The sequence below is a fragment of the Hyla sarda genome, chromosome 6 (assembly GCF_029499605.1).
Source record: "Hyla sarda isolate aHylSar1 chromosome 6, aHylSar1.hap1, whole genome shotgun sequence".
Classification (NCBI taxonomy): domain Eukaryota; kingdom Metazoa; phylum Chordata; class Amphibia; order Anura; family Hylidae; genus Hyla; species Hyla sarda.
Genome location: NC_079194.1, coordinates 189,780,327 through 189,805,281, shown reverse-complemented (window position 1 = coordinate 189,805,281; position 24,955 = coordinate 189,780,327).

The following is a 24,955-nucleotide window of genomic DNA, read 5'->3' as shown; positions in this document are numbered from 1 at the left end:
GTCCTTAAGGCCCAGGGTGTGGGGACGTCCCCGTACGTCCTGGGTCCTTAAGAGGTTAAAGGGGTTATCCAGGAAAAAAACTTTTTTTTTTATATATCAACTGGCTCCAGAAAGATAATCAGATTTATAATTTACTTATATTAAAAAATCTTAATCCTTTCAGTACTTATGAGCTTCTGAAGTTAAGGTTGTTCTTTTCTGTCTAAGGGCTCTTTGATGACATGTGACTCGGGAACCGGCCAGTTTAGAAGAGGTTTACTATGGGGATTTGCTTCTAAACTGGGCGGTTCCCGAGACATGTGTCATCAGAGAGCACTTAGACAGAAAAGAACAACCTTAAAGGGTAGCTCCCACCATCCTATCTTTTTTTTTTGCTAGCCCGTTCCCCCTCCCCCCGCTACGGCACTAGCCCGTTCACTTCACCCCCCCCCCAACCACCCCCACCGCATACCCCGTTCCCTCATTACACTTGCAGTCCGGCAGCAGGCGTGCAGGGACAGCGGCGGCAATGAGGCGGTGGCGGCGATGTGCAGGAGGAGTGGCCTCCCAGCCAGTGGCCGGGGAGCCAATGCGCTCGCTCTCGCCTGTCTGATTGACAGGCAGGGAGCGAGTGCAGCCTAACTGAAAAAGGACTGATTGCCTCTCAAAAATCAGTCCTTTTTCAGTGGCCGTTTTTTAAATGTAAATTAAACCTTTTTAATGAAAAAAAATAAAATAAAAGTATATTAGAGATATGTTGTAGTACATAAGTACTACAACATATCAAAAAATAAAGTTGGTGACAGTGCCCAATTAACTTCAGAAGCTCATAAGTACTGAAAGGATTAAGATTTTTTAATAGAAGTAATTTACAAATATGTTTAACTTTCTGGAGACAGTTGATATATATATAAAAAAAAGTTTTTTTTCTGGAATACCCCTTTAATCAAATACAACACCCACCAGTCTTCCACTGCCTGCTGTCCACTGGCTACTACAGCATGCACCAGTCTACCACTGCCTGCTGTCCTCTTGAAACTATAACACCCACCAGTCTACTACTGTCTGCTGTCCTGCCAGCTGGCTAATACAACTACAGGTAGCCCATCACAGCCTGTTGTCTGCTGGCTACAGCTACCACCAGTACACGATCACGATGCAGCTGCTACCAGTCAGGCCTATGTATACACAACCCATGATCCTTATAAACTATCTGCACTGATCCTTACCCTCAGACTTGACATCCAGGCCCCAAAACAAGCTTTACCAAAGTATTGAGTAATGATAAGCAGAAGGAGCCATATTCGAATTCACGATATTTCGTGAGTATATTGGCGATTATTCGTCCTATGTTCGCAAAATTTGCATATTCACTATGTTCATTCATTTTTTTTCCATGCAAAAATTCACATGAAAAATGCACAACAATTTGCATGTGAAAATTTTTCTTTTAAATCCGCATGGAAAATTTGCATTAAAATTTGCATATGAAAAAAAAATTATATTCATCATCACGAATATATAGCACTATATTCCAAATATTTGTGAAATCGCAAAGTGCCGATATTCGCGATAAAAATTTGCATTACAAATATTTGTGCTCAACACTAGTCCTCAACACCTATTGTCTGCCAGGGATTTCAACTACCCTACATTTCCCATGCACTTTTCACTTTCTAGACCTGGTAGTTACATATGACAGGTACCTTGGGAAAATATAGTGATTCCTGTCCTCCATTTCTGTCTCTGTCTTACAATACATTATGGCTTCCACTAAGAATATATGCTTTCTGGTTAATCATTTATGTTATTCAATCTTTCTTTCTTTACTTTTAATGTCTGTATACAATTATTATTATTAGTATAATTTTTTTAGGTGACTAAATGCATTATGTGCAAAGCTTTTACCATTGCTGTAAGCTGCCCGTTTGCATTTATTATGACCTTTCTGGACTAAGCAAACAAGAGAATTGTCCAGTGAATGAGCATGTTAAACATTTCAGAATTCATTTTGCTTTCACAATCATGACATTTCTGACCTTTTTTTTTATAATATTCATGTCACATAAATCATAATTCTCAATCTAGATTTTGCACCACCACTTGACTGAACAAATGACTTTGAAGGTTAAATGTGGAAATACTTTTTTTTTGTAAAAGCTGAGATTCAGATAAACTTTATATATCTTGTGAGTCATGAGAATAAGACTTGATAAATGAAGAGAAAACTGTATTCAATATATTCCAATGCAAGGCTCAAGTCTCCAATCCTATGGCAAACAAAGATTTGTGTTGTATGAAATAAATCAATATATCAAATGTTGGAGTAAAAGAGGTTTTTCAATTAAAAAAAACCAAGATGAAAAAAATAAAATAAAAAATAAAAAAGCCTATAATCACATAAAATAAATTTAAAGGGGTACTTCGGTGGAAATTGTTTTTTTCAAATCAACTGGTGCCAGAAAGTTAAACAGATTTGTTAATTACTTCTATTTGAAAATCTTAATCCTTCCAGTACTTAGCTGCTATGTGCTCCACAGGAAGTTAGTTTCTTTTTTAATTTATTTTCTGTCTGACCACAGTGTTCTCTGCTGACACCTCTGTCCATGTCAAGAACTGTCCAGAGCAGGAGCAAATCCCCATAGCAAACCTATCGTGCTCAGGACAGTTCCTGACATGGACAGAGGTGTCAGCAGAGAGCACTGTGTCAGTCAGAAAAGAAATTTAAAAAGAAATTAACTTCCTCTGTAGTATACAGAAGCTGATAAGTACTGGAAGGATTAAGATTTTTTTTAAGAGAAGTAATTTAAAAATCTGTTTAACTTTCTGGCACCAGTTGATTTGAATTTTTTTTTCCACCGGAGCACAACACTTTAAAGCAAGCCTCCAGTGAAAAATAAAATCTCAGCCGTTAGTGTTGTAGACATCTCCCTTTTTCAAATTTTACTTGTTACTAGTGTTGAGCAAGCCAAACCCAGTGAACCCGGATTTGTTCACAATTTTGTGCTTTGGCATGGTTTCCCAACTTTACAACTTTTACCGCTTCAGCTTGTGCAAACCGGTAAAAGCACAAAGTAATCAGGGAACACATGATGTTTTGGCACCCAGGCGAAACAGGAAGCACAGAGGGCAGGGAAATTATGACAGGGTGACCATTATATTGCATGATAACTCAGGTTATCTTATAATTTGCTGGTTTATGTGTCAATCAGCTCAAAGGCCATTAGGAGACAGCAAAGGGGGGAGGGGAGTTTCACACAATTATCTCCTTAACCCCTTCGCGCTATAGGATGTATGCATACATCCCAGCACCCAACACGTTCGCGTGCTGGGACGAATGCATACATCATAGCGATCTCCTGCACTGCCACGGGCAACACAGGAGATTGGTGGCGGGATCCGGCTGTCAATCACAGCCGGAGTCCAGGCCACATGTTCCGGGGCCGCAATCGTGCTGGTCCTGGCAGCATTAACCCCATAGATGCCGTGATCAATCCTGATCCGGCATCTATGATGTTGACAGGGGGAGCGCGTTCCTCCTGTTCACCAATGGTAGCGATACAATACAATCGCGGGTCGTATTTGGTTGCTATGGCAGCAGGAGATCAGATTATGACCTCCTGTCTGCTTGCCACGGAAGCCTGTGAGATCCAGCCACAGACTGGATTGCACAGGCTGTACTGTGTGCAGCTGATCCGGTCATACTGTGCTGCAGTACAAATGTATTGCAGCATAATATAAGCTGTAAAAAGTGTAAAAAAATAAATAAAAAGTTCTTAAATGAAAGTATGAAATGTAAAAAAAAAAAAAAATGCCCCTTTCACAATAAAAGCCCTGTATTATCACCAAAAAAGATCAAAAACACAAATCATACACATAATAGGTAATGCCATGTCCGTAATGACATATACGATAAAACTATAATGCAAATTATCCCATATGGTGATGCCGTAAAAATAAAAAAAATTCTAAACATTTGACAATTTCGGTACAAATAGCGGAATAATAAAGATCAAAAGCTAGCACATTTGTCAAAAATTATACCAAGGAAAAGTACAGCTCATCCTGCAAAAATTAGCCCTTACTCAATGGCGTCAGACGCAAGAATAAAAAAGTTATGACTGTTGGAAAATGAATGGCAGAAAAAGAATTTTGCTCTGAAAAGGAAAAAGAACATAGAAAGCTATAAAAAAAATGGGTATCGCCATGATCGTACTGACCCACAGAATAAATACAACATATATTTTGCCCCACAGTTTGCCCCATAATTTTTTTTTAAACGCCAGAAATTTTCCAGTTTTTCACAATATTTTAAAGTTATTCACAAAAAATGCTGCATGTGTCAACAAAAATGCACCACTTATATGAAACACAATATGTCACAAAAAAACTATATCAGAATCGCTCTGCTCAGAAAAAGCATTCTAAAGTAATTACCATCTAAAGAGACATATGTCAATTGAAAAAAAAAAAAAGAGCCTGGTCATTAAGGTAAAAAATTGGTCTGTCCTTAAGGATGCAGGGCGTACTTGTACATCCTGTGCCCACAATATAACATGGGGTCACGTGGCGACCCCATGTCATATCGGGTCGTGTCTAATAGCGGATGTCACTGATCGTGGTGACATGCGCTAATAATAAACAAAGTTGATCTAAAGTACAAAAAAGAAAAAGAAATCCTGGTTGCTCAGCCTGGCTGATCGGGACCACTGCGGTGTCCCGATCAGCTAGGATACACCAGGTCTGATCGGCGATTGCTCCAAGCCTGAGATCCAGGATTGAGCAATCAACCACCGATAACACTGATCAATGCAATGCTATGTGTTCATTTTGCGGTTACGTGAGGCACTGCATGCATTGGTCTTTATTCTTACAGTAGAGAAGTCATTAATTATAACTTTTTTTGAATTGGGACATTTAAACTTGCTTTTTTTTTATTCCAATCTAAATTTAATAGGAGTCCGAGTCGGTGCATTGTTTGCCGACTCCTACTCCAGGTACACAAAATTTAGTCCGACTCCAACTCCACAGCACTGTATGTATATATATATATATATATATATATATATATATATATATATATATATATGTATACAAAGAAGAAAAAAAAACTGAACTGAGCAAATTTGTGATGTGGATGATCTGCATGATGCAATACATATGTAAAGTGTCGTAAAGTAGCATTGTGCCTTTACTTATATCTTCAGGGATTAATTGAGCAAACAGTATACCTATCACTTGTAATATAGCAGTGGACTAAAAAGTGTGTGCAATAAAATATATCAGCTTTGTAAAGATACTGTATGTTTGTTTTCCTGGTTGAATGAAACACGAATTATATCTAGTATTGCTCGTGAATATTTGCAATTCAAATATTAATTGCGAATATCGCATATTTGCGAATTTGCGAATATTGCGAATATAGCACTATATATTCGTAATTATGAATATTCGGGTTTTTTTGTGCATATGCGAAAATGTATGCACATATTCACGAATATTGAGCCCTCCCTTCTTTAATGGTATAGGGAACTATGACTAGTGCATATTTTTTTTTCCATTGAAACCAATAGGCCCATTGTGGTCTATGGGGATCTCAGGGCATATAAAACAGAAAGATAAGCAGGACTGTCTCAGCAGCACAGTGGAATGGGAGACCACCACTGGTTTGAGTCCCAGGGTGGGACAGAGTGTTACAGTGTTGTGGTTAAACTTTACTTTCCTGGAAAAGTTTCTGAGTTGCCCATAGCAACAAATCAGATTGCTTCCTTCATTTTTCAGAGGCCTTTTCAAAAATGAAAGAAGCAATCTGATTGGTTGCTATGGGCAACTCAGCAGCTTTTCCAGGAAAGTAAAGTTTAACCACAACACTCTGTCCCACCCCGCAACTTGAACCAGTGGTGGTCTCCCACTCCACTGTGCTGCTGAGACAGCCCTGCTTATCTTACTGTTTTACATGCCGTGAGATTCCCATAGATCACAATGGACCTATTAGTTTCAAAAGGGGAAAAAATCACAGAGTTACTGCACTAATCATAGTTGACTATACCATTAAAGAAGGGAGGGCTCAATATTCACGAGTATGCACATACATTTTCGCATATGCGCAAAAAAAAAAGAGAATATAATGAATATGCGAATTTTGTGAATATATGACGAATATTCGTCCATATATTTGCGAAAATATCGAAAATTCGAATATGGCCTATGCCGCTCATCACTAATTATATCTTCTTAGCTGTGTGATAGCAGAGAACTAAAAAGTGCATGCAAGTGATAAACATGTGACTAGTAAAGACATTGTTCATTTATTTTTCTGGTATAATGAAACAAGCATCATATCTTCCTTGTTGTTAAATAGCAGCAAACTAAAAAGTGTGTGAAAGAGGCACATATCTGCCTTGTAAAGACACTGTTGGTGAATATTCTTGGTTTCATTAAACACACATTGAGGGATATTTATCAAAGCTGTCTATGTCCCGAATCAAAATAGACCAAACTACAGAGGGTTAGGCTGGTCTATTGTGCGCCTAATTTATCCAAAGGTGCATGGCTCTTGATAAATTCTGTGCACAGACTTTGTGATCTATGCTTTAAACTGTATTTATACCTGCTCCAACATGGTCTGACATTTCGGCGTACTTTCAGCCTATGTGACTTGTCGCTGAAAAGTCACTTTTGATAAATTCAGCACCAATTCATTTTTCCATCTAAAATAGATTAGAATGCACTAAAATAGACTAGAATGCATCATGTTCTAAAAATCCTCTAAAGCAAAAGTCATAGAAAAGTTGCAGAAAAGTCACACTTACTTAGACTGTGACTTTCTGTGCGACAAATTTAGACAGGAAAAACCAATCTAAATGCTTTGATAAATATCCCCCATTATATCTACCTAGTTGTTGTGCCATAACACGCAATTAAAAATGTATATTTCTAACAAGCATTACACTTCTAAAATGAATGTATATTTAAATTCTTGGTTAATTCAAACTTGCCTTACATCTACCTGTATGTAAGATAATAACGCAGTTCAAGACTTGAAAGTTAAAGTTGACCCTGAAAAGATCAAAATAACTTCAAAATCTTTTACAATATTCAAATATATATCTGGTAAAGGAATTGTTTGCCTTAGATGCTCTATTTCCTCATTTCTGTCTTTGCTCCCCCCCCCCACCTACTGCTACCCAGAGGTTAGCACTTGTGGCTAGTGCTATCCCTCTGCGGAGCAGTAGGTGGGGAGGGAGCAAAATCAGAAATGAAGAAATAGAGCATCTAAGGCAAACAATTCCTTTACCAGACATATTTTTGAACCATATTCAAATTTGCGTTATTTCACGAATATATGGAGGAATATTCGTCCTATGTTTGCAAAATTTGTATATTTGCTATGTTTGTTCACATTTTTTCCATGCAAAAATTTGTAATGAAATTCACATAATGTGCATGTTCGATTATATCTTTCACCTAAAAGTAGGGAGAGATCAGTGTCCTCTGGCTGGAAGTGCTGATATTCGCGAATATTTGCATAGTCGTGAATATTTGCATATTTGCATATATTTGCAAAAAAAATTGTCATTACAAATATTTATCACTAAATACTAAATATTTGCAAATTCACAAAGTGCCGATATTTGCGCAAAAAAATAGCATTTTGAATATTCACGCTCAACAATACTAGCCATGAGGTCAGCCTTTTCAGAGTGTTGCTGAAGTGATCAAAGGGGATGCAGTGGCCGAGCATGGGACTGGTGGTGGTAGGCGTGGTGGAGATACTGTAAGGCATGTGCTGAGGGGGAACAAGAAGGCCATGATAGCACATGAGAAGTCATTACTGAAAGGAATAGTGGGCATGAAGAGGAGATCAGCAGGCCTATTGGATTGATCAGCTCAGGATCTGCAGGTTTGAGAAAAAAAACTTTCTAGAACATGGGCACAGTCGTGGGGTGGTATACCTAACTCTTTATGGTATCCTACCATGTGGAAATTCTTTACTATGTTACTAGACACAGGAAAGCAAAGTGCTGTATCTGCAGAGAGAAAGTAGGGCACAGTCAGAGTCTGAGGAATTATGCCTCTGTCAGCACATGGAGAAATATCACAAGGCCTAGCTACAGGTATACCTAGTCCGCCAATGCCTGCTGTCTAGTGGCTACAGCTGACATTACCTCACTACTGCCTGCTGTCTACTGGCTACAGTTACCACTGGTCCCTGCTGTGCATAATCATGTGGTGCAGAGGGTGAGCAAAAATTGACTACTGCCAGTAAGGCCTTGGCCACCTGGACCGCTGTGCTGGCAAAAAAAATAAATGCTATTTCAGTCCCAGTCAGGCCTGGTTGTCTGGCTGGCAAAATTTTAATCAAATACATTTTGAACCTTCTGCTGTCTGTAGGCTACATTTCTTGCAGTTTTTGGAAAACCGCCACTGCAGTTTTTGAGCCAAAGTCAGAAGTGGATCCACAAGGGAGGAGAAGTGTAAGTCCTTCCTTTATATGTCCTATTCCTTTTGAATACATTTCTGGCTTTGGCTCAAAAACTGCTGTGGCAGTTTTCCAAAACTGCTAGAAAAAAAACAAGTGTAAATTTAGCCTGACCCTTGCTGCTGCTACTTCCAGGCAGGCCTGGGCTGCTTGGCAAAATTTAAATCAAATCAATTTTCAAACCTCCTGCTGAACACTGGATACTACACTCTAATCAGTCAGCCTCCTCCTGCTGTATGCTGGAACTACTAAACCGACTAGTCCGCCATCACACTTGCTGCTGCTACCTCCAGCCAGGTCTGGCAAAATTTGAAAAAACATTTTTTAACCTCCTGCTGTACTTTGGATACTACTAGACTCCCCCTCCTGCTGTACACTGGATAGACATGTGCACGGGTGAAATTTCTTGTTTCGTTTTGTTATATTTTTTTCGTTTAGGGTAAAATTTTCGGTTCGGTCATTTTTTCGGGTTTGATTTTTCGGATACATTTGGTATTCGGAGTATCATAAAAATTATTTTTTATTTAGAAGCAGGGGACCATTATTGGGAGCGGGAGCAGGAAAAGAAGGGAGCCGCAAAGATTGGAACATTTGAAGACAGGTAATACAATGTTTAATTTTATGTGATTTATTAATACATAACGTAATGTTGAATGAATGAATGCTGCTTGAATGATTGATGTGTTTGATTAACAAATGATTTATGTATAACGTGTCATGTTGGTTGTTTTTATAATATTTTTTATGTGGATATTTATAGTGAAATATGTGATTTTAATATACACTATATTAATTTTTATGCAATGTGTATTTTTTGAAAATGTAAAATATGTTAGATACATGTTTTACACTTGAGCTAACCAAGTGTTTCCCAATGAAACAGGTTTCCTCCAGCTGTTGAAAAGCTACAACACTCAGCATGCCCTGACAGCCAAAGGCTGTCCGGGCATGCTAGGAGTTGTAGTTTTGCAACAGCTGGAGGCACCCTGGTTCGTTAGCAAACAATGCACTAACCTATTTCTGTTTTTTCTTTTAAAAATTTCCCTCTCCCTTCACTGAATAGTCTGTAGGTTAATGAAATGCATAGTTCATTGCAGTGGAAAAAAATTTCAATGATAAAATCACAAACATTCTAAAGGGCAAATATCAAATTATGTCTGTAGTTTTGTCAATAAAACAATGTTGCCATGGCAATTAACTATGCATTTTATTAATCTACTAAACCAGTTCAGTAAAGGGAGAGGGAAATTTAAAAAAGAAAAATCTGAAATAGGTAACTTAGCGCAGTGTTTGCAAATGAACCAGGGTGCCTCATGCTGTTGCAAAACTACAACTCCCAGCATGCCCGTTTGATGTTGTAGTTTTGCAACAGCTGGAGACACCCTGGTTTGTTGGGTAACAGAAAAACTGGGTTAGCACAAGTGTAAAACAAGTATCTAACATGTTTTACATGTTCAAAAAAATACACATTACATAAAAATTAATGTAACAATAAGTATATATTAAAATCACATATTTTACTATAAATATTTACATGAAAAATAAAAGACAAATAACCAACGTGACACGTTATACATAAATCAACCGTCAACCAAACACATTGATCAAACACACAAATCATTCATGCAGCATTCATTCATTCATTCATTCATTCAACATTACATCATGTATTAAGAAATCACATAAAATAAGTATTTGGTCAACAACAAAGGTTCATCTCAATACTTTGATATATTCCTTTTGTTGGCAATAACAGAGGTCAAACGTTTTCTTTAAGTCTTCACAAGGTTTTCATTCACTGTTGCTGGAATTTTGGCCCATTCCTCCATGCAGATCTACTCTAGAGCAGTGATGTTTTGGGGCTGTCGCTGGGCAACACGGACTTTCAACTCCCTCCATAGGTTTTCTATGGGGTTGAGATCTGGAGACTGACTAGGCCACTCCAGGATCTTGAAATGCTTATTACGAAGACACTCCTTCACCGCCCGGGCGGTGTGTTTGGGATCATTGTCATGCTGAAATACCCAGCCACGTTTCATTGTTACGCCTAGCGCTCCGGGTCCCCGCTCCTCCCCGGAGCGCTCACGGCGTCTCTCTCCCCGCAGCGCCCCGGTCAGTCCCGCTGACCGGGAGCGCTGTACTGTCATGGCCGTCGGGGATGCGATTCGCACAGCGGGACGCGCCCGCTCGCGAATCGCATCCCAGGTCACTTACCCGTCCCGGTCCCCTGCTGTCTTGTGCTGGCGCGCGCGGCTCCGCTCTCTAGGGCGCGCGCGCGCCAGCTCTCTGAGACTTAAAGGGCCAGTGCACCAATGATTGGTGCCTGGCCCAATTAGCTTAATTGGCTTCCATCTGCTCCCTGGCTATATCTGATCTCCTCCCTTGCACTCCCTTGCCGGATCTTGTTGCCTTGTGCCAGTGAAAGCGTTTAGTGTGTCCAAAGCCTGTGTACCTGAACTTCTGCTATCCATCCTGACTACGAACCTTGCCGCCTGCCCCCGACCTTCTGCTACGTCTGACCTTGCCTCTGCCTAGTCCTTCTGTCCCACGCCTTCTCAGCAGTCAGCGAGGTTGAGCCGTTGCTAGTGGATACGACCTGGTTGCTACTGCCGCAGCAAGACCATCCCGCTTTGCGGCGGGCTCTGGTGAAAACCAGTAGCCTCTTAGAACCGGTCCACTAGCACGGTCCACGCCTATCCCTCGCTGACACAGCGGATCCACAACCCGTAAGCCGAATCGTGACATTCATCTTCAATGCCCTTGCTGATGGAAGGAGGTTTTCACTCAAAATCTCATGATACATGGCCCCATTCATTCTTTCCTTTACACAGATCAGTTGTCTTAGTCCTCTAGCATAAAAACAGCCCCAAAACATGATGTTTCCACCCCCATGCTTCACAGTAGATATGGTGTTCTTTGGATGCACCTCAGCATTCTTTCTCCTCTAAACACAAGTTGAGTTTTTACCAAAAAAGTTCTACTTTGGTTTCCTCTGACCATATGACATTATCCCTATAGTCTTCTGGATCATCCAAATGCTCTATAGCAAACTTCAGTTGGGCCTGGACATGTACTGGCTTGAGCAGGGGGACACGTCTGGCACTGCATGATTTGAGTCCCTGGCGGCGTAGTATGTTACTGATAATAGCCTTTATTACTTTGGTCCCATCTCTTTGCAGGTCATTCACTAGGTCCCCCATTCTGCGATTCTGTGATTCTTGGCATGATCTTGTGATCATTTTGACACCATGTGGTGAGATCTTGCGTGGAGTCCAAAGATCGAGGGAGATTATCATTGGTCTTATATGTCTTCCATTTTCTAATAATTGCTCCCACAGTTGTTTTCTTCACACCAAGCTGCTTGCCTATTGCAGATTCAGTCTTCCCAGCCTGGTGCAGGTCTACAATTTTGTTTCTGGTGTCCTTCGACAGCTCTTTGGTAATGGACATAGTAGAGTTTGGAGTGTGATTGTTTGAGGTTGTGGACAGGTGTATTTTATACTGATAACAAGTTTAAACAGGTACTATTAATACAGGTAACGAGTGGAGGACAGAGGAGACTCTTAAAAAGAAGTTACAAGTCTGTGAGAGCCAGAAATCTTGCTTGTTTGCAGGTGACCAAATACTTATTTTCCACCATAATTTGCAAATACATTCTTAAAAAAAGAATTACATGTTTTCTTTATTCTGTGGGTGAATACGATTTTTACAATATTTACATGAATTTCTATTAGGCTGGGTCCACACTACATTTTGTCCCATACGGGAGCGCATACGGCAGGGGGGAGCTAAAACCTCGCGCTCCCGTATGTGACCGTATGCGCTCCCGTATGTCATTCATTTCAATGAGCCGACCGGAGTGAAACGTTCGGTCCGGTCGGCTCATTTTTGCGCCGTATGCGCTTTTACAACCGGACCTAAAACTGTGGTCAACCACGGTTTTAGGTCCAGTTGTAAAAGCGCATACGGCGCAAAAATGAGCCGACCGGACCGAACGTTTCACTCCGGTCGGCTCATTGAAATGAATGACATACGGGAGCGCATACGGTCACATACGGGAGCGCGAGGTTTTAGCTCCCCCCTGCCGTATGCGCTCCCGTATGGGACAAAACGTAGTGTGGACCCAGCCTTAGTAACGTAAACTTTTTTTTTACAAAATAATTGTTTAAAATTTCCCTATTTTGACCACCTATAACTTTCTCATTTTTCCGTATACAGGCTTTTTTGCACCTAGATCTGTCGTTTTTTTCTGTACCATTTTTGCGTATATGTGACCATTTGATCTTATTTTATTTATTTATTTTTTATTTAATTTGACCAAAAGACAGCTATTGTGGGCTTTCTTTCTTTTAGTTTATCTTTACACCGTTTACAGGATCATCTACAATATATTTTGATAGTTCGGACATTTACGCATGCATTGTTAGCAAATATTTTTTATTGATCATTTTTTTTAGCTTTTATGATTAAAATGGGAAAAAGGGTTTGATTTATATTTTTATTTGGGGAGGGGCTTTCACTTTTTTATAACTTTTTTTTCACATTTATTTTACACTTTTTATGTCCCCATCCAGGACTACTCATAGCAATCATTACATTGCTAATACTGTTCAGTGCTATGCAGTGGCATAGCACCGATCAGTATAATCGGCAATCTAATTCTCTGGTCTGCTCGATGCCAGACCAGAGAAGAAGACCTCAGGAGACTGACAGATGCAGGTGAGGGGACCTTTGTTCGCCATCTTGGCTGATCTGATCCCTGCAGCTGTGCCACGGGTGATCGGATCAGCCATTTAAAGTGCTGCATTGCCACAGATGCCGTGATCTGTATTGATCACAGTATCTGAGGGGTTAATGGCAGACATCAGTGCGATTTCTGATGTCCACCATTACCGGCGGGTCCCTGGCTGCTGACTGCAGCTGGGACCTGCCGTGCATGATGCAAGCACAGCTTCGGTGTCATTTTTGATTTTTTTTTTTTAATTCTGCGGGTTAATACAATTCCAATAATTCCCATGTTTAAATATTTTTTCTGTTAGCGTACTACTTTAAAAAAAAAACATTCCCATTTGTCCGTATACGGGGCTGTATAAAAGCTCATTTTTTGTGCTCTTGTGATCTGTTTTTATCGGTACCACTTTTGCACATATTTTACTTTTTAATAGTTTTTTATTAAAACATTTTTTGGAATGTGATGTGACAAAAAGCAGCAATTTTTGACTTTTTTTTCTTTTTAACGTTTACGTTGTTCACCCTATGGGATCAATAACATTATATTTTGATAGTTCGGACATTTATGCACGCGCCAATACCAAATATGTTTATAAATTATTTTTGTTAGTTATTTTTTTTTTTTAGTAAAATAAAGGGGCCAATTAAATTTTTATTGGGGGAGGGGCTTCTTCACATTTTTAAAAACTTTTTTTTTTACATTTTTTGTAACACTTTTTATGTCCTTATGGGGGACGCTTTATAGAAACCCTTAGATTGCTAATACCATTCAGTGTTATGCATATGCATAGCACTGATCAGTATTATTGGCGGAGAAGAAAACCCAGGGATGATGGCCGGAGCAGGTTAAAAGACCACCTGCTCCGGCCATCAGAGAGAGTTAACTCAGTATCAGGTATGGATAAACGGAAATGTATCCTGCAGCGCGAGGCAAGGTGGATTATTCAGAAAAATGCAAAGGGCAATCTGGGCTTAATGATCTCCTTGACATGATCATTTTTGTGTAGAAAAACCGTATGTACCAAATGCTTAGATGTTTGGCTTTTAATGATCTCTTGTTATCTTCTTTTTATGATTTAACTATATTTTGTTACAATGTTTTTGGAAAGCCCTTACCTGTTGACGTAGGTAGACAAGAAGTATTTATCTGACACCCCCCATCCAGGTAGGCGTAACCTAAAGAAGTGCCGGGAGCGGCACAAAATAGCTATTGTTTTCTTACACTTTGCCTGGCATCCCACTGGACTATGATATAAATTGCACTTTGTAAATAGAGAAGCAAATACCTGATCACCAAATTGTGTGCCCGAGTGCCCCCCGGTATTCTTTGTTACTTGCTATTTTCAGATTGCCTTTTCTCTACCCGGATGAAGCACCTGTGGGATTGGGAGCTAGCTCCGTGCACACCACACTGCACATAAAGGCTGTTTGAATTACAGCTCAGTTAGCATTCCACCAGTTCCAACGTCTATCTCTTGGACATTTTATATGATGTTACTGATGAAAATTAAAGACCTTTTGTATAATGGTTACTTAAATGTTTTAAATATTTTATAAAGAAAACGGCTCCCTAAAATCCCACCACTAGGTATTCCCATACCTACTGGGACATTAACCAGTCCTGCAGCAGCATCAGGCTTGTCCATGACTCATGGACAAGGCTGCATGAACAAACACACCAATCAACTTCTACCACCACAAGGGAGGGACACACCCCCTTGCCCTGAGAGGATTTCTAACACTGTAAGCTAATAAAAAGAGGTATTTTTAAAGTAAAGATAGGTGTAAGCGGCATAAAAATTTGATGTACATTGTCAGGATTAGGTACTGAGTAAAATTATGTTTATTATTTTTTGGGGGGGATCTTACAGATATGCTTTAACATGTTTTATCTGTTCAAATGGTGTTGCCAATAACTGCATTGTAAAACTGTGGCACTTTTCTGTAAGAATCATGGTAACTACGCACATAGGGGGAGATTTATCAAAACCTGTGTAGTGGAGAGGTGCAGTTGTGCATAGCAACTAATAAAATTGCTTATTTCATTTTTAAAAAGGCCACTGAAACATGAAAGAAACAATCTGATTGGCTGCAATGGGCAGCTGCACCACTCTTACTCTACACAAGTTTTGATCATTCTGACTACCCTAGACTAATAAACACATATACAAATAAAGCTGTGTATCAATAGATGTGTAATTAGAACCCTAAATCAAACATACATTTTTATAGCCAAAAAAAAGGATGGAACTATCCATTTCTGTGTTGACTACAGAAAACTGAACAATGTCCCACATAAGGACGCTTACTGTTTAGCACGAATTGAGGAGTTGCTAACCGCCCTTGGGTCTACCGCTTACTTCTCCACCCTGGACTTAATCAGCGGGTACTGGCAAGTACCCATGGCCCCCGTAGGATTGGGAGAAGACCGCCTTTGTGACACCTATGGGGTTATTTTTCATTCAAAAGTATGCCGTTTCGGCTGTGCATTGCCCCTGCTACATTTCAGCATCTGGTGAAAAAGTGCCTGGGACATCTGAGCTTCCTGCTATATCTGGATGATGTAATCGTGTATTCCAAGTCTTACCAGGAACACCTCAGTCATATGTCAGACGTCAAGTCCTGATCAAACAGGGGCTGAAGATCAAACCATCAAAGTGTCACTTGCTCCATTACCTGGGCCATATTGTCAGATGCAGAGGGAGTTCAGCCAAATCCTGAAAAGGTGAATGCTGTCAAGAACTGGCCCACACTATGCACGGCGAAAGATGTAAGAAGCTTCCGGGGATTTGCTGGCTACTACCACCGTTTTATCCCACACTTCACCCAAATTGCAGAACCCCTTACAGTTCTCCTGCGAGGAACGGTGAAGGAGAATTACAACATAAGACTACCTATTGATTGGGTCGAAGAGCAAGAGATAACGTTTCAAGCTCTCAAGCGTCTGCTGACACAGCCACCCATCTTGGCATATCCAAATTACAGTCAGCTGTTCCGACTATATACTGATGCCAGTTGAGTTGGAGCTGGGAGCTATCCTGTCCCAAGTCCAAGATGGTCAAGAGAGAGTGATTGCCTACGCCAGTTGAAATCTTCGAGGGGCGGAGAAGAACAATACCAATTACAGTTCGTTCAAGTTGGAAATTTTCGCCCTGGTATGAGCCATGACAGAAAAATTGTAAAATTATTTAACTTCTACGCCATTTACTGTCTACACGGATAACAATCCTTTAGCCCATCTGAACACTGCCAAAATGGGCGCCCTTGAACAGCGATGGTCTTCAAGGTTAGCTAATTATTACAGCTTTACCTTCAAGTACAGAAGCAAGTAAGTCAAACGTCTTTGCCGATGTACTGTCTCGAATGACCCCCTTGTTTGTAGACCAGAATGTTGTTACCACCCTCGTGGACTGAGAGCCCAGGTCAGAAAAGGTTAAGGAAGACCTTTATACATGGAAGACTCTACAAGACAAAAGTCGAGTCATAAGGTCTCTGGTAGACTACCTTTTGGCGAAAAAGATACTAACCCATCTACGCCAGGCCCATTGTTACAAGCTGAAGCGTCTGTGGCGACAGAGGAAGTGACTGTGCAAAAAGGACTGTTGTACCGCAATTCTTTGGATCCAGTCTCCGTTGATCGATTTCATCAGTCTCTGGTTACCCAAAGAGACGTGGCGATGGTCCTCCACACATATCATGATCTGTCGGGACACTTTGGAGTCCATAAGACCAAAGCCACTGTCTGGCGAAGATTCTACTGGATTGGAATGTGGAATGACATAGAGAAATGGTGCAGTGAATGTTCTGTCTGTAACATCACCAAGAATGTGCGCAAGGATACAATAGCACTCTTCCACTCCATCTAGAGTGACAGCCCAATCAGCTGGTCGCACTAGACCATGTGAAGTTGTCTCCTACCCGGTCTGGGTACACCTATGCTTTTAATTTAGTGGACCTCTTCTCCAAGTAGCTTATTGTCGTTGCGGTCAAAGATCTCACAGCCAAAACAGCGGCCCATATGTTCTACTCTAAGTGGGTGCAGACCTTTGGATGCCCCGAGTCTGTCTTAACCCCTTAACGACGCAGGACGTATATTTACGTCCTGCGCCGGCTCCCGCGATATGAAGCGGGATCGCGCCGCGATCCCGCATCATATCGCGTGGGTCCCGGCGCTAATCAACGGCCGGGACCCGCGGCTAATACCACACATCGCCGATCGCGGCGATGTGCGGTATTAACCCTTTAGAAGCGGCGGTCAAAGCTGACCGCCGCTTCTAAAGTGAAAGTGAAAGTGACCCGGCTGCTCAGTCGGGCTGTTCGGGACCGCCGCGGTGAAATCGCGGCGTCCCGAACAGCTGATCGGACACCGGGAGGGCTCTTACCTGCCTCCCCGGTGTCCGATCGACGAATGACTGCTCCGTGCCTGAGATCCAGGCAGGAGCAGTCAAGCGCCGATAATGCTGATCACAGGCGTGTTAATGCACGCCAGTGATCAGCATTAGAGATCAGTGTGTGCAGTGTTATAGGTCCCTATGGGACCTATAACACTGCAAAAAAAAAGTAAAAAAAAAGTGTTAATAAAGGTCATTTAACCCCTTCCCTAATAAAAGTTTGAATCACCCCCCTTTTCCCATAAAAAAAATAAAACAGTGTAAAAAAAATAAAAAATAAACATATGTGGTATCGCCGCGTGCGTAAATGTCCGAACTATAAAAATATATCATTAATTAAGCCGTACGGTCAATGGCGTACGCGCAAAAAAATTCCAAAGTCCAAAAAAGCGTATTTTGGTCACTTTTTATATCATTAAAAAGTGATCAAAAAGTCCGATCAAAACAAAAATCATACCGATAAAAACTTCAGATCACGGCGCAAAAAATGAGTCCTCATACCGCCCTGTACTTGGAAAAATAAAAAAGTTATAGGGGTCAGAAGATGACATTTTTAAACGTATAAATTTTCCTGCATGTAGTTATGATTTTTTCCAGAAGTGCGACAATATCAAACCTATATAAGTAGGGTATCATTTTAACCGTATGGACCTACAGAATAATAATAAGGTGTAATTTTTACCGAAATATGCACTGCGTAGAAACGAAAGCCCCCAAAAGTTACAAAATGGCGTTTTTTTTTCGATTTTGTCGCACAATGATTTTTTTTTCCGTTTCGCCGTGCATTTTTGGGTAAAATGACTAATGTCACTGCAAAGTAGAATTGGCGACGCAAAAAATAAGCCATAATATGGATTTTTAGGTGGAAAATTGAAAGGGTTATGATTTTTAAAAGGTAAGGAGGAAAAAACGAAAGTGCAAAAACGGAAAAACCCTGAGTCCTTAAGGGGTTAAAGGGGTATTCCAAGCAAAAACTTTTTATATATATATCAACTGGCTCCAGAAAGTTAAACAGATTTGTAAATTATAAAGTAAATGAAGAAAAGATAAAGGAAGGCACATAACAAAACCACGGGTACTAATATAATGGTGGAAGTCCATATGTGAACAAACAAAACTAAATTCCACGTATCAGAGGTAATAAACAATGCAGTCCATCGAATATAATTAAACTGTAGTCCAGTAGTGGTGCCAGGATTAAAGAAGTAGAGAAGCAAATATACGATAAACAAGAAAATAGATCCAGCAACTCACCGCCGAGATGACCGAGCAGATGGAGGCACAACGAGGGAGCAGGTGGACAGGTGGATGTTACGGGAGGCTCAGAAGCGACTAACCGGTTTGTTTCGTACAGGTTTACTTCATCCGGCCTCTATTCACGTTATTGCAACCTTTATTTTTATTGGATCATCTAGTGCCCACGTGATCACAAAATAAAGAAAACAAAAAACGTGAGGTTAGTGAATAATAACATAATAGTATCGTAAATTATTAAAATAGAATCACAGGATAATTGTGATAATGCTTTATATTTATTATTCGATGAAAGGAGATAGATCAACTTTAAACCCGCTGGGCCTTGTGCTTTCAGTCTTAGTATCCAACGGCTTCCGTTGGGGTTAAAGCTGCCTCACTGTCTCCTCCATTCATGAGTTAACCCTCTTGAGTCCTCCAAATCTTAACTGTTCAGTGTTGCTGTTATGAACTTGTTGCATATGTAAAATAAATCTCTTGGTGCCTCTGCCGGTTCTAATCATGTATAGGTGTTAGCTGAAGCCTGTATTTAATTGTCGCTTTGTTTTCGTTTTCTACGACATTTTGGTAATTTGGGAAGGGACACAAATATCCTTTTGTAATTTTGTGCATTATCTTAATGTCACTAAAGGCAAAAATATGAAATTCACCAGTGTATTCTGTGATAAAAGTTTGGACTTTTTAGATGAACGGATTACTATAGAAGATAACAGAAAACAGACCGAAGGGTTTAGAAAAAATATTGCAAAAAACGCATACTTGCATTATAATAGTTCACACTCAGATCATATCAAAAATTCCATTCCCTTTGGTCAAATGACACGCCTGAAAATAATTAACAGCGATAGCAAGAAATGTGAATCCCAGATAAAGGAACTAGCTAATAGACTCCAGAAAAGAGGTTACCCTAAAAAAAATAATCAATGCCGCCAGTGAAAAAATAAACAATCTCAGCAGGGATGAACTGTTATGCAAAAACCACAGTAGAAATCTCAATAAATAAAGAAATAGTGATCGGTGCTTTTTTTCTTTTAAATAAATAATAAAGAAAGAAATTCTGAACAACTGGTTTCTACTACAAAAAGATACGGATATAACTGAAATTACAACAAAATATCCTATAATCACCTATAAAAAGAATGGAACTATTGCCAATTATATAAAAAAATAAACAGAAAAAAAGTTGTGCACCAAAATAGCAGGAAAACTGGCTCAATAGAAGTTCACCGAAAGGAAACAGAAGATGCTGTTGTTGCACCTACTGTAAGTACAATGTAGCTGCTGACACGATAACTCTTGGTGGATATATACATTGTGTTCAAGATTTAATTACATGCAAAACTACGCATGTGGTATATTTTATAGAATGTACCTGTAAAAGGTTCTTTATAGGGAAAACAAAGCGACAATTAAATACACGCTTCCGCGAACACCTATACACGATTAGAACCGGCAGAGGCACCACCAGATTTATTTTACATATGCAACAAGTTCATAACAGCAACACTGAATTGTTAGGATTTGGAGGACTCGAGAGGGTTAACTCACCCATGAATGGAGGAGACCGTGAGGCAGCTTTAACCCGAACGAAAGCCCGTTGGATACGAAGACTGGAAGCACAAGGCCCAGCGGGTTTAAAAGATAAAGTTGATCTATCTCCTTTCATCGAATAATAAATATAAAGAATTATCGCAATTATCTTGTGATTCTATTTTAATAATTTACGATATTATTTGGTTATTATTCACTGACCTCACATTTTTTGTTTTCTTTATTTTGTGATCACGTGGGCACTAGATGATCCAATAAAAATACAGGTTGCAATGACGTGAATAGAGGCCGGATGAAGTACACCTGTACGAAACAAACCGGTTAGTCGCCTCTGAGCCTCCTGTAACATCCACCTGTCCACCTGCTCCCTCGTTGTGCCTCCATCTGCTCGGTCATCTCGGCGGTGAGTTGCTGGATCTATTTTCTTGTTTATCGTAGATTTGTAAATTACTTCTATTAAAAAATCTTAATCCTTTCAGTACTTATGAGCTTCTGAAGTTAAGGTTGTTGTTTTCTGTCTAAGTCCTCTCTGATGACACCTGTCTGGGGAAACGCCCAGTTTAGAAGCAAATCCCCATAGCAAACTTCTTCTAAACTGGGCGTTTCCCTGTTACGCCGAGCGCTCCGGGTCCCCGCTCCTCCCCGGAGCGCTCGCTTCACTCTCCCCGCGGCAGCGCTCCGGTCACGTCCTCTGACCCGGGGCGCTGCGATTCCGCTGCCAGCCGGGATGCGATTCGCGATGCGGGTAGCACCCGCTCGCGATGCGCACCCCGGCTCCCCTACCTTACTCGCTCTCCGTCTGTTCTGTCCCGGCGCGCGCGGCCCCGCTCCCTAGGGCGCGCGCGCGCCGGGTCTCTGCGATTTAAAGGGCCACTGCGCCGCTGATTGGCGCAGTGGTTCCAATTAGTGTGTTCACCTGTGCACTTCCCTATATCACCTCACTTCCCCTGCACTCCCTTGCCGGATCTTGTTGCCTTAGTGCCAGTGAAAGCGTTCCTTGTGTGTTCCTTGCCTGTGTTTCCAGACCTTCTGCCGTTGCCCCTGACTACGATCCTTGCTGCCTGCCCCGACCTTCTGCTACGTCCGACCTTGCTTTTGCCTACTCCCTTGTACCGCGCCTATCTTCAGCAGCCAGAGAGGTGAGCCGTTGCTAGTGGATACGACCTGGTCACTACCGCCGCAGCAAGACCATCCCGCTTTGCGGCGGGCTCTGGTGAAAACCAGTAGTGGCTTAGAACCGGTCCACTAGCACGGTCCACGCCAATCCCTCTCTGGCACAGAGGATCCACTACCTGCCAGCCGGCATCGTGACAGTAGATCCGGCCATGGATCCCGCTGAAGTTCCTCTGCCAGTTGTCGCTGACCTCACCACGGTGGTCGCCCAGCAGTCACAACAGATAGCGCAACAAGGCCAACAGCTGTCTCAACTGACCGTTATGCTACAACAGTTTCTACCACAGCTTCAGCAGTCATCTCCTCCGCCAGCTCCTGCACCTCCTCCGCAGCGAGTGGCCGCTCCTGGGATACGCTTATCCTTGCCGGATAAATTTGATGGGGACTCTAAGTTTTGCCGTGGCTTTCTTTCCCAATGTTCCCTGCATCTGGAGATGATGTCGGACCTGTTTCCCACTGAAAGGTCTAAGGTGGCTTTCGTAGTCAGCCTTCTGTCCGGAAAAGCCCTGTCATGGGCCACACCGCTCTGGGACCGCAATGACCCCGTCACTGCCTCTGTACACTCCTTCTTCTCGGAAATCCGAAGTGTCTTTGAGGAACCTGCCCGAGCCTCTTCTGCTGAGACTGCCCTGTTGAACCTGGTCCAGGGTAATTCTTCCGTTGGCGAGTATGCCGTACAATTCCGTACTCTTGCTTCAGAATTGTCCTGGAATAATGAGGCCCTCTGCGCGACCTTCAAAAAAGGCCTATCCAGCAACATTAAAGATGTTCTGGCCGCACGAGAAATTCCTGCTAATCTACATGAACTTATTCACCTAGCCACTCGCATTGACATGCGTTTTTCCGAAAGGCGTCAGGAACTCCGCCAAGATATGGACTCTGTTCGCACGAGGCGTTTCTTCTCCTCGGCTCCTCTCTCCTCTGGTCCCCTGCAATCTGTTCCTGTGCCTCCCGCCGTGGAGGCTATGCAGGTCGACCGGTCTCGCCTGACACCTCAAGAGAGGACACGACGCCGTATGGAGAACCTCTGCCTGTACTGTGCTAGTACCGAACACTTCCTGAGAGATTGTCCTATCCGTCCTCCCCGCCTGGAAAGACGTACGCTGACTCCGCACAAAGGTGAGACAGTCCTTGATGTCTACTCTGCTTCTCCACGTCTTACTGTGCCTGTGCGGATGTCTGCCTCTGCCTTCTCCTTCTCTACAGTGGCCTTCTTGGACTCTGGATCTGCAGGAAATTTTATTTTGGCCTCTCTCGTCAACAGGTTCAACATCCCGGTGACCAGTCTCGCCAGACCCCTCTACATCAATTGTGTAAATAATGAAAGATTGGACTGTTCCATACGTTTCCGCACGGAGCCCCTTCTTATGAGCATCGGATCTCATCATGAGAGGATTGAACTTTTGGTCCTCCCCAATTGCACCTCGGAAATTCTCCTTGGACTTCCCTGGCTTCAACTTCATTCCCCTACCCTGGATTGGTCCACTGGGGAGATCAAGAGTTGGGGGTCCTCTTGTTCCAAGAACTGTCTAAAACCGGTTCCCAGTAACCCTTGCCGTAACTCTGTGGTTCCTCCAGTAACCGGTCTCCCTAAGGCCTATATGGACTTCGCGGATGTTTTCTGCAAAAAACAAGCTGAGACTCTACCTCCTCACAGGCCTTATGATTGCCCTATCGACCTCCTCCCGGGCACTACTCCACCCCGGGGCAGAATTTATCCTCTCTCTGCCCCAGAGACTCTTGCCATGTCCGAATACGTCCAGGAGAATCTAAAAAAGGGCTTTATCCGTAAATCCTCCTCTCCTGCCGGAGCCGGATTTTTCTTTGTGTCCAAAAAAGATGGCTCCCTACGTCCTTGCATTGACTACCGCGGTCTTAATAAAATCACGGTTAAGAACCGCTACCCCTTACCCCTCATCTCTGAACTCTTTGATCGCCTCCAAGGTGCCCACATCTTCACTAAATTGGACTTAAGAGGCGCCTATAACCTCATCCGCATCAGAGAGGGGGACGAGTGGAAAACGGCATTTAACACCAGAGATGGACACTTTGAGTATCTGGTCATGCCCTTTGGACTGTGCAACGCCCCTGCCGTCTTCCAAGACTTTGTCAATGAAATTTTTCGTGATCTGTTATACTCCTGTGTTGTTGTATATCTGGACGATATCCTAATTTTTTCTGCCAATCTAGAAGAACACCGCCAGCATGTCCGTATGGTTCTTCAGAGACTTCGTGACAACCAACTCTATGCCAAAATTGAGAAATGTCTGTTTGAATGCCAATCTCTTCCTTTTCTAGGATATTTGGTCTCTGGCCAGGGACTACAGATGGATCCAGACAAACTCTCTGCCGTCTTAGATTGGCCACGCCCCTCCGGACTCCGTGCTATCCAACGCTTTTTGGGGTTCGCCAATTATTACAGGCAATTTATTCCACATTTTTCTACCATTGTGGCTCCTATCGTGGCTTTAACCAAAAAAAATGCTGATCCCAAGTCCTGGCCTCCTCAAGCAGAAGACGCCTTTAAACGACTCAAGTCTGCCTTTTCTTCGGCTCCCGTCCTCTCCAGACCTGACCCTTCCAAACCCTTCCTATTGGAGGTTGATGCCTCCTCAGTGGGAGCTGGAGCTGTTCTTCTACAAAAAAATTCTTCCGGGCATGCTGTCACTTGTGGTTTTTTCTCTAGGACCTTCTCTCCAGCGGAGAGGAACTACTCCATCGGGGATCGAGAGCTTCTAGCCATTAAATTAGCACTTGAGGAATGGAGGCATCTGCTGGAGGGATCAAGTTCTCCTGTTATTATCTACACCGACCACAAGAACCTCTCCTACCTCCAGTCTGCCCAACGGCTGAATCCTCGCCAGGCCCGGTGGTCTCTGTTCTTTGCCCGATTTAATTTTGAGATTCACTTTCGTCCTGCCGATAAGAACATTAGGGCCGATGCTCTCTCTCGTTCCTCGGATGCCTCAGAAGTTGAACTCTCTCCGCAACACATCATTCCACCTGACTGCCTGATCTCCACTTCTCCTGCCTCCATCAGGCAGACTCCTCCAGGAAAGACCTTTGTTTCTCCTCGCCAACGCCTCGGAATCCTCAAATGGGGTCACTCCTCCCATCTCGCAGGTCATGCGGGTATCAAGAAATCTGTGCAACTCATCTCCCGCTTCTATTGGTGGCCGACTCTGGAGACGGATGTTGTGGACTTTGTGCGAGCCTGCACTATCTGTGCCCGGGATAAGACTCCTCGCCAGAAGCCCGCTGGTTTTCTTCATCCTCTGCCTGTCCCCGAACAGCCTTGGTCTCTGATTGGTATGGATTTTATTACTGATTTACCCCCTTCCCGTGGCAACACTGTTATTTGGGTGGTCGTTGATCGATTCTCCAAAATGGCACA